Here is a 10,015-nt window from a genome sequence, read left to right as displayed (position 1 = left end):
CTGCAGGATGTAGTAAAGGAACAGTCAAGCCTCTGTCTGCCAGTTACTAGCAAGTTGAGCTTGGGTAAAGGACCGGTACCCTTTGAATATCAATGCCCTCATCTGTGAATTGAGATTAATGATACACTTCTCATACTACTACTACTATAGCTGCTCACGGTGGTAGATGTTGTTGAGATCCTTGGTTTACAGATAAAGACACTGAAGTACAATCAAGTGCAGAACGAAAACTCAAAGCCAAGCAGTCTGACTCCACAGCCAGCCCCTTTACAGCTCAGCTGCTAATTTCCTGGTAATCAGAAGTAAAACACTGGCATATAATAGAGGTCTTTAAATCCTTGCCACTTATACAGGGAGCAGGTTAGAAATCTAGGCTCTCAGGCCGCACCCCAACCTTCTAGATCAGAGTCTGCATTTAATCAAGATCTCTAGTTAATCTGTGTGCACACTGGTGCCACTTTGACGATCACTGGTTTTTGGGGCCCCTGGGTGGCTCAGTGGGTTAAGCTTCCAACTTCAGCTCAGGTCATGATCTCGTTCATGAGTTCAAGCCCTCCGTTGGCCTCTGTGCTGACAGCTCGGATCCTGGAGCTGGTGCTTCAGATTCTGTGTCTCTCTCTCTTCTTTGCCTCTCCCCCTCTCATGCTCTGTCTGTCTCTCTCAAAAATAAATTTAAAAATTAGATAAAAACAAAATCACTGGTTCTCAAACTTGCTACACAGTGAGCTCACTTGGGGGACCTTAAGGCACAGGGATATTGCATCCCCTCCAGAGATTCTGATTTATTAGCTCAGGATGTTTTGCCTGGCCATTGGCATTTTTAAAAACTCTCCAGGTGAGTCTGATACGTGGCAAAGTTTGACAATTATAGCTGTACATGTTATGAGTGTTTCCTTTTACTCATCCCTCTCCCACTTGACCCAAAGGAAATGGGTTGTTAGTACAAGTGTCTAAAGTAAGACTCTAGAAGTTGAAGATTGGCAAATCCCAGTATTCATGTGGTAGTTGTTGCAAATCTGAGTCAGGTAGATAAGACATAAGAATTGTTTACTTTTCTGTAACAAATTAATCTTTCCTTTGAGCTCCCATTCTGTAGAGATCTGTGATGAAATCTCATCAATTGGGTTTCTTGCTTTTTCTCCAAAATGTTATGTCGAAGTTTTGGGGAACTTCGGTAGCTGAGATTAGGGGGTCAGTATTGTCCTTGATGTCATTCTGTCCAAGTCTGTGTTCACTAAGTTAGTCCATTGTTCTTTCCATTTGTCCCATTCAGGATGTTGGGGAAAGGATTATAAACAATATCTCCCAACCCAGATATCTCCACAGAGATAGTAGAGAAAGAAAATGGGTTCTTTGTTTCTTTTTTTAATGTTTTATTTATTTTTGAGAGAGAGAGAGAGAGACAGCATGAGCAGGGGAGGGTCAGAGAGAGAGGGAGACACAGAATCTGAAGACAGGCTCCAGGCTCTGAGCTGTCAGCACAGAGCCCCATGCAGGGCTCGAACCCACGAACCGTGAGATCATGACTTGAGCTGAAGTCAGACGCTTTAACTGACTGAGCCACCCAGGCGCCCCAGAAAATGCTTTCATTATTGCATACACATTAAACTGAAATGTAATACACAGCACAGGTCATCCAAGAGGTTGCAAAGACAGAAAGAAATCTTACCCTCGTATGTAGCCAAGCAGATACAACCCATACATCCCTATTCTCAAGATAAGCAGTAACTAGTCCGCAAGTAAGAGGACTTGCCAGCACCATTTGTCACACTAGCTCACCTGGTAATTTGGTGACTTTACATAGTAATTGGAGTGTCCATCTGGGTTCACTAAGAGGCTTCGTAGAAGGAAAAATATACTTCTTTATAACAGGATGTAGTTTTGAGAGTCTCCTACCTCCCCATAGAAACTGGGAGACAGGGCTGCTATGTTCCTTATGTTTGCAATCCGAAGATATGGCTCCCTGGTCCTTGAGAAAGACAGTTCTGGGTCATAAAGCTGGCTAAGGGCTTGTTTAGCTTTTTAAAAGATTTACTCACCTTTCAAAGAGACAGAGAAAGGATTTACAATGACAAGTTTTCTAAAGCAAATGCTCTAAGAAAATGGAGTGGGAGTGTGGTGTCTCTTCCCTTATTTTCAACAGGAAGAATTAAACCTCTTATTTTTAATTTGTGTTTGCCCTCACAGCATCCTGCTGTTCTCTTCCATACGCCCTTCCATGCCTGAGGGCTTGGAGCCATTCTGTGGCTTCCGTGTGCCCGTGACATGGAAATAGCAGGTAGATTGCTTGTGGCTCCATCTGCCCAGACACAGTGCTCAACCAAAACCTATTTGGCCCTCATCCCTTTCTTGGGGACACAATCTAAGAAGCAGGACACAGAGCTGCTAAGCAGGCAGGTCTCCAACTTGCCTTCCGTTTTGCTGCTTTGACTCTGAGGCTGGGCCTGGGCATCCTCTTCTCTCAGGAACCCACCACTGCCCATCTCCTTTCTCTTCTCCTCTTAGGTGCAGAGAAGCTGTTCTATTCTTGAGGGTTCTAGTCTAGAATGTAAGTTCCAAGACCTGTCTGTCTGGTCATGAATCTAGCTAGCTCTGTGCCTAGCCCGAGATGGCAGACCCCCAAAATTAAAAAATGTGTGTAGAATGAATGTTTCTTCTGTACCTTCTGTCTGGGCCCTGAGTCCTCCTCAGTCTAACACTAAGGGCTTTGTTCACTCTCCCCAGAGGTGACAAACAAAGTCACTTATTTGCTAGAAGGAGGTAGGAGCTGAGCTACTGATGAACTACTGGGGGACAGGTAAGAAGTTCAAGAACGTTACCTTCCCCACATTTGTAAATCCAAGTGAGTCAGGGACGCCCCCACCCACCATCTTGGTGGGTTTTTACTGAGTGATATGAGACTTTGCATTAACCTTTGGGGGAAATAACATCTCTTCTGACCCATTTCTACTTAAGATTGGATTTTTGCTTTAAGGAGGAAAAAATACTGAAAAATAAAATAATGAACTAATTTACTTTTATGCATTGCACTTGGGCACATACGTATGCACTTTTTATGTACTGCATTGAGCCCCCTTTAAGGTATCTAATTGAGTTGAATACAAGGGTCACAAATCTTAGTCCATTTCATGTTTTGTCGTACACATAAATGTGATCAGGTTTAATTCCAACAAGCATACCAGATAGAAGTGAAGGCAACATAAATTTATGTTAAATGGATTTCTACTCTAGGCAGTTGTAAACATAAATCTCTTTTCTTTAGACAGACCTATCAGTCCCACTGATCTTTTAATTTGGGAGATAATCCCATAGAGCTGGGGTATTATTTTATTTATTAAGCATCATTTCTTCAGCAGCTGAAGACATTGTGTTTCTTTTTTTAATCAGTTATGCACTTTAATAAGATTATAGATGCATAATTAGAAAATAAAGATGTGTTTTTCTTGTACTTGTAAAAAATTGTTTTAAGTGATGGGCCGTTACCAGTTTGGTCCCTTTTTGTTATATTGGTGATTTTTCTATTCCTAAGACTTTGCCTCGGCATGATAGGGCTTAATCTTGTTCCAAGTATCAATTAAGAATGTAAGTAGACAAAGATTTGCGTTGGAACATATTTGCCAGCATTTTCCAGCACGTTTCAAGTTGCATGTGCAGTGTATGTACACGCAACATGTCCTCACCTCCGTTTCACATGGAGTGATTCAGCAGGCTGTACAGGCACAGGCTTGTTCTTGGCAGGTCCCGAATTTATTCTTTGCTGCTGGAACCCACGAGTAAAAAGCAGAGCCATTTCTCTAATCAAGGACTCTCCTTTTGAGTCTTGTTTTCTCTGGCACCTTCTGACAGCGCTTCCTCTGCCTACTTTGTTCGCTGCAGCCTGACACACGGACATTTCATGCTCAAAAATGAGCATCACTCAGGGGTGAGGGCAATTTCGATACTGGTTATACACAATTTCAACGTATGGCAGATACAGCTCATATGTTGTTATATCGTTAGCTTTGCAGATTATGAGCACTAAGCAAACTATTCAGGAAATTCTGTGTTCTTTTCCCCATCCCCTTTTCCTCTGGAGATGCCTTCATGGAGCCCCAGCCTCTGAAGATACAGTTCTTCAGCTGAAACTGTGACCCTGTTCACTGCTCCCACTAGAGCTACGATATTTGCCTTTCTTTTCTGATCCCTGGAATACAGGTCTTTGTTGGGCCCTGAGTACAACTTTCTCACCAATTTGACAGGTGTTCCCTTAGCTTCCTTTTTTTTTTTAATTTACTTTAGAGATAGATTGTAGGAGTGGGGGAGGGGCAGAGGGAGAGAGAGAGAATCTTAAGCAGGCTCCACTCTCAGCACAGATCCCAGTTCAGGGCTCGATTCCACAACCCTGGGATCATAACCTGAACGAAATCAAGAGTTGGATGCTCAACCGACTGAGCCACCCAGGTGCCCCTGTATTTCTTTTTAATGTATTCTGTGACTAATGTTTGATGTTAATAACACACATGTGTTTATTTATTTAAGGGTCTTTTTATTTATTTATTTTTTTTTTTGAGAGAGAGAGAGAGCATGGGAGGGCAGAGGGAGAGGGAGAGAGAATCTTTTTTTTAATTTTTAAAGTTTATTTAATTATTTTAAGTGTGAGCAGGGAGGGGCAGAGAGAGAGAGAGGGAGAGAGAGAGAGAGAGAGAGAGAGAATGAGAGAGAATCCCAAGCAGGTTCTGCACCGTCAGTGCAGAGCCTGATGTGGAGCTTGAACTCATGAACTGTAAGATCAGNAGAGAGAGAGAGAGCATGGGAGGGCAGAGGGAGAGGGAGAGAGAATCTTTTTTTTAATTTTTAAAGTTTATTTAATTATTTTAAGTGTGAGCNAACCGCGAGATCATGACCTAAGCGAAAGTCGGACGCTTAACCGACTAAGCCACCCAGGCGCCCCAGGGTCCTTTTATTTCTTATTAAACTTTTTATTTTGAGGTAATTGTAGATTCAGTTGGAAGAAATAGTACAGGGAATTCCACATACCCAGTTTCCCTCATGGTAATCTCTTAGAAAACTATAGGACAATATAGCAACCAGGATATAGATGTTATACAGTCAAGAATCACAGGATTGCCATTGCCACAAAGTTCCCTCCTGTTGTCTGGGTCCTTTCCCAAATGGTGGCTCTGCGTGGTATGCTGGGCACCTTGAGGGATGAAGAAAGGAATCAGGGACCAAGAAAGGAATCAGATACAGATCCTTGTTGAAATTGCTTCCGTTCAAGGTGGACAGTGGAAGGCGCCACAGAAAAGTACCTCCCGAGGAGACAGTAATTACTTTTTGCTGAGGGGATTGGAGGAGGCTTGTAAGGGCAAATACAAATTAAAAATAAGAAGCTTAATTCTCCCTGTTGAAAATAAGGGAAGACACACACATACACTCCCACTCCCTTTTCTTAGAGCGTTTGCTTTAGAAACCTTGTTAAGTGTACGTTCTTTGTCTCTTTGAAATGTAAGCAGATCTTTTTAAAAGCTAACTAAACCTGTGGCCCTCTTTATGACCCTGGAATGTCTTCCTCAAGGACTTGGGAACCAGATCATTGGATGGTAAACATCCAAGGAGCATAGCATCACTGTCTCCCAGTTTCTGTAGGAGGCTAGGAGCGTAACTTTGGTGGATGCCTTGCTCCCCAACTACCTCCTGTCCTAAAGATAAGAAGAACTTATTTTTCCTTTATGTAAAGCCAAATAGCTAACCCAGATGGTGACCCCAATTGCCGGGTAGAGCTAGGATGAGCTACATGTGACAAATGATGCTGTCAAGTCCTTTTACTCAAGGACCAGTTACTGTTTATCTTGAGAACATGTGTGTAATTGGTTCTGTCTGCACAGAATGAGACTCTGTTCTGTCTTTGTGATCTCTTGGTGACTGCCCATAATGTGAATTACATTCACGTTTGATGTTTATTCAATAATACAAGTGTTTTCTTTCTCTTTACCTTAGTGGAGAAGATTTCTAGATGGGAAGACTTTGTTTTTAGTTATATTTCCCCAACAGGTTTCACGGAGGAGATAGTGTCCAACCTTAGCTCTGAAGGATGGCCATGTTACAGGCAATCTATTTAAAAAATACATAACACTCTTGGGGTGCCTGGATGGCTCAGTCAGTTAAGCGTCTGACTTCAGCTCAGGTCATGATCTCATGGTTCATTGGTTGGAGCCCTGCCTTGGACTCTGTGCTGACAACTCAGAGCCTGGAGCCTGCTTTGGATTCTATGTCTCCCACTCTCTCTGCCCCTCCTCTGCTCACACTGTCTCTCTCTGCCTCTTAAAAATAAATAAATGTTAAAAAAATTTATTAAAAAAAATATATAACACCCTCTATTTGTAGTTTAACCTACATTTTAGGCTGGTGATGGTGGAGACTTTGAAATTAAAAACATTTTTTAATGGAGATGAAATTTACATAACATAAAAAATTTTAAATGTATGGTTCATTGGCATTTAGTACATTTGCAGTGTTGTATAACCAACATATCTTTCTAGTTCCAAACCTATTAAGCAGTCCCTCCCTATTTCCCTCTTCCGCTAGTCTGTGTAATGGATGTGGAGAACAAAAACCAAAGAAAAAAAATGAAACTTCCTTATAACTTAGAGCCCATTAACAAGTCCTTGAGACAAGCAGAGTGACCTTCCTCAAGGAGCTCAGCTGCCTCAATGTTAGTACTTTGCTAAAAGCAAAAGGCAACCTTAGCCTGACATTAGCCCGACCTCCAGGATCCTACCCAAAGTCCCTTTAGAAACTTCTTTTATCCCTGCTCCCCCCAACATATATGTTAACAATCATCCTCGAAGCATATGGCCCCTGATATACATCTGAAGGGTCTCATGACTAACCTTTTACTAGACAGTAGTAAATGACCTTTTCCTAACAGCAGCTAGCCCCTCCTAGTCCTGGAAAACTTGTTTTCAAATTCTTTAGAGACCTATGCTATCCCTAACCCCCCTCCCAACTTGAAAGTGTATAATCAGTCACTCCTCACAGCCTCAGTGCAGCTCTTGCTGCCCACAGGTCCTAAAACCACTCTTTTGCCTGGAAGACATTTCCAAAAATCTTTCTTCTCTTTCTTTCTTTCTTTCTCTCTTTCTCGCTCTCTCTTTCTTTCTTTCTCTCTTTCTCGCTCTCTCTTTCTTTCTTTCTCTCTTTCTCGCTCTCTCTTTCTTTCTTTCTTTCTTTCTTTCTCTCTCTCTTTCTTTCTTTCGCTCTTTCTTTCTCTCTCTCTCTCTCTTTCTTTCTTTCTCTCTTTCTCTCTCTCTCTTTCTTTCTTTCTCTCTTTCTCTCTTTCTCTCTTTCTTTCTTCTTTCTCCTTCCTTCCTTCCTTCCTTCGTTCCTTCGTTCCTTCCTTCCTTCCTTTTTAATGTTTATTTTATTTTTGAGGGAGAGAGACAGAATGTGAATGGGAAAGGGGCAGAGAGAGAGGGAGACACAGAATCTGAAGCAGGGTCCAGGCTCTGAACTGACAGCACAGATGATGGCAGAGGCAAGACTCCACAGAAATTCCTCTGCTTGGCTTTCAACACACACTTGACCTAAGCCAGCTGGTGCCTAGTATGAACCTTCTCCGATCATAGGGCCAGTCACTTCCTGGACCTGGACATATGCCCTGCGCAAACTCTTGTAGTAGCGGTAGTCCGGTCCTCAGAGTCGAGCATTTATGTGTTTCAGATGCCCTGAATGCAGGACCCCGCTGTGGCTGTCCTCTCCAATAGCCTCCCCATGACAGATTGTGTGAGCAGCATGAGACGTGCGTGGATCGCATTCAAAGGTATGATGTAGTTCTTATCTATAACCCAAGTTCATGGATTTTTGGATATTATTTTTGCTTATTGGTCTGCACACAACGACTGGAATTACTGAGTTCTGTTTTCAGGTTTAAATGTTCTTTCACTGCCCAAACTGGCCAGATGGATGTGCCCACTCCTGAAACACATCTGTAACCAGTGCCCCCTTTTGCTTTATTTCTCCATGATGCCCATTGTCTCCTTAATTTCCTGCTGCCAGTGCTGAGCTCTCCCACTTTCTCTGGGCTGGACTCTGCTCTCTGACAACTGCTGTCAAATCCACTGGTTTCTCTCTCCCCATCTCTCTCTTCTTTCCTTGCTTCTACCTTCCTGGTTAGTCTGCAAGTATCCGAGTGCCTTCCAGCTGCTCAGATTGGTTATATTGCTTTGCAGGACACAGTAAGCAGAGTAGTACATTCATACTTGTATATACCTGTGGATCCCTGTCTAAGTAAGCTTGATATATAAAAACAGGGGTCCCAACAGTGGTACATCGAGGCTTTTTATAAAGAGACATTTTGCAAAAGAAATTTTAGCCGTACAAAAAGTTTTAAAAAAATTTTAGCCGTACAAAAAATTTTTTTAAAATTATTTCCCCACTGGCTTGGAGGAAGTAGTATCTGACCCTAACTATTAAATGAATGGCATTTAAAAGTACATAGATTAATAAAAATGTTACTTCTCCACAACCTTTAAGTGGAGTTCAAAATGCTTGGTAGTTATTTTCTCCTTAACTAAATGGCGAAATTCTCCAGGGCACAGAGTACATGTTTTATATTTCTTTGGAACCGGCCCCAACTCCCAGCTTTAATGGGTTTTGCCATGAATCCTTTAGACTTAATTTGTTCAATTAATGCTTTTGAACAAATGGATGAATACTGGAGTAGATAATCTTTTACTGACTTTACATCATGTCTTGAAAATGAATTGATTCTTGTTACACTTCTCTCAAAAATCTGTTTTGAGTTCTGGAAATGTTCATTGCAAGGTTCAGGTTTGTTTTGACATTCTCATTGTATAACTAGGAGAAGAGTTGTTCTTTTAGGGATTAGGGTTGTATACGTAGGATAGAATGCTAATCTTTTCCTCTTGGTGGGGCTGTGTCCAGATTAAAGACACTAATCCAGCAAACCCAGCAATTATTTGGCTTAATGCAACGTAATTACATCTATACGTTATATCATTTTATGTGAAAATAGTACTTCTACTTCCGTGAATAATTTTACAGGTTCAGAGAAAATGCTGGATCAGTAGTTTGACCTTCAAAAATCATCTTGAAAACCTCTCCAAGCAGCCACAAGGCTAGCCATGTGTGCTTTGAATGATAGGATCATTGAAGTCAGCGTTGTTTGAGAATTAGGGAAACATTTTCTATTCTCTTTGATAAAATTTCAGTGTTAATCTTAGAGATTGAGCAAATCAGAACCCATTCTTTTCAACTATAGGATTCTATAGGATACCTTTGATAATTTCATCATATTACCTTTTTACTTTTAATCATAACTTCATATTGTTAGCAATCAATATGTTTGAGCTATCTATTAAAAATAATCTGGCATTTGGGTGCCTGTGTGTCTCAGTTGGTTAAATGTCTGACTCTTGATCTCACCTCAGGTCTTAATCTCAGGGTTGTGAGTTCTCAAGCCTCATGTTGGGCTCCATGCTGTGCATGAAGCCTGCTTTTTAAAAAAAGAAAAAGAGTTAAAAAAGTAATCTGGTATTAAGATGTACATTCATTTTTGATTTGGCACTTAACACAGTTGCTGATTTCTTGAGGACTAGCTGTCTGCAATACTATGTTCACTGGTGGCACAAAGTTCTGAAATCAGTGAACATTTTGTTGCCTTTTAATTTTTTGGCCCCTCAATTTGACTTTTGTTTCTCTTTGGCTTCTTACACCACTGGTCCATTTAGTAAAAAAATAAAATAAAATAAAATTTAAGTTTAATGCATTTTAAAATGTCTTTTGGCTTAAATCTTAAGCAATTACATTTGGAAATGAACAACTTTTCTAAAATTTAGTCCAGTCTATATGAAAAACAAAACTGTAGGTTGGGGCAGAATGATTGTTCTTTAGCGATTCTACATTCTGCCACACCTTTTATGAATATTCCCAGTGTTGCCTTCAGAAAAATTCATTATACTAATCCATTAAGCTTCACTTTCTTTGTAATTGCTTTCTTCCCCCCCCCCCCCCCCCA

This window comes from Crocuta crocuta, unplaced genomic scaffold (assembly GCF_008692635.1).
Source record: "Crocuta crocuta isolate KB4526 unplaced genomic scaffold, BGI_CrCroc_1.0 scaffold68, whole genome shotgun sequence".
Classification (NCBI taxonomy): domain Eukaryota; kingdom Metazoa; phylum Chordata; class Mammalia; order Carnivora; family Hyaenidae; genus Crocuta; species Crocuta crocuta.
This window is presented reverse-complemented; position numbering follows the sequence as displayed.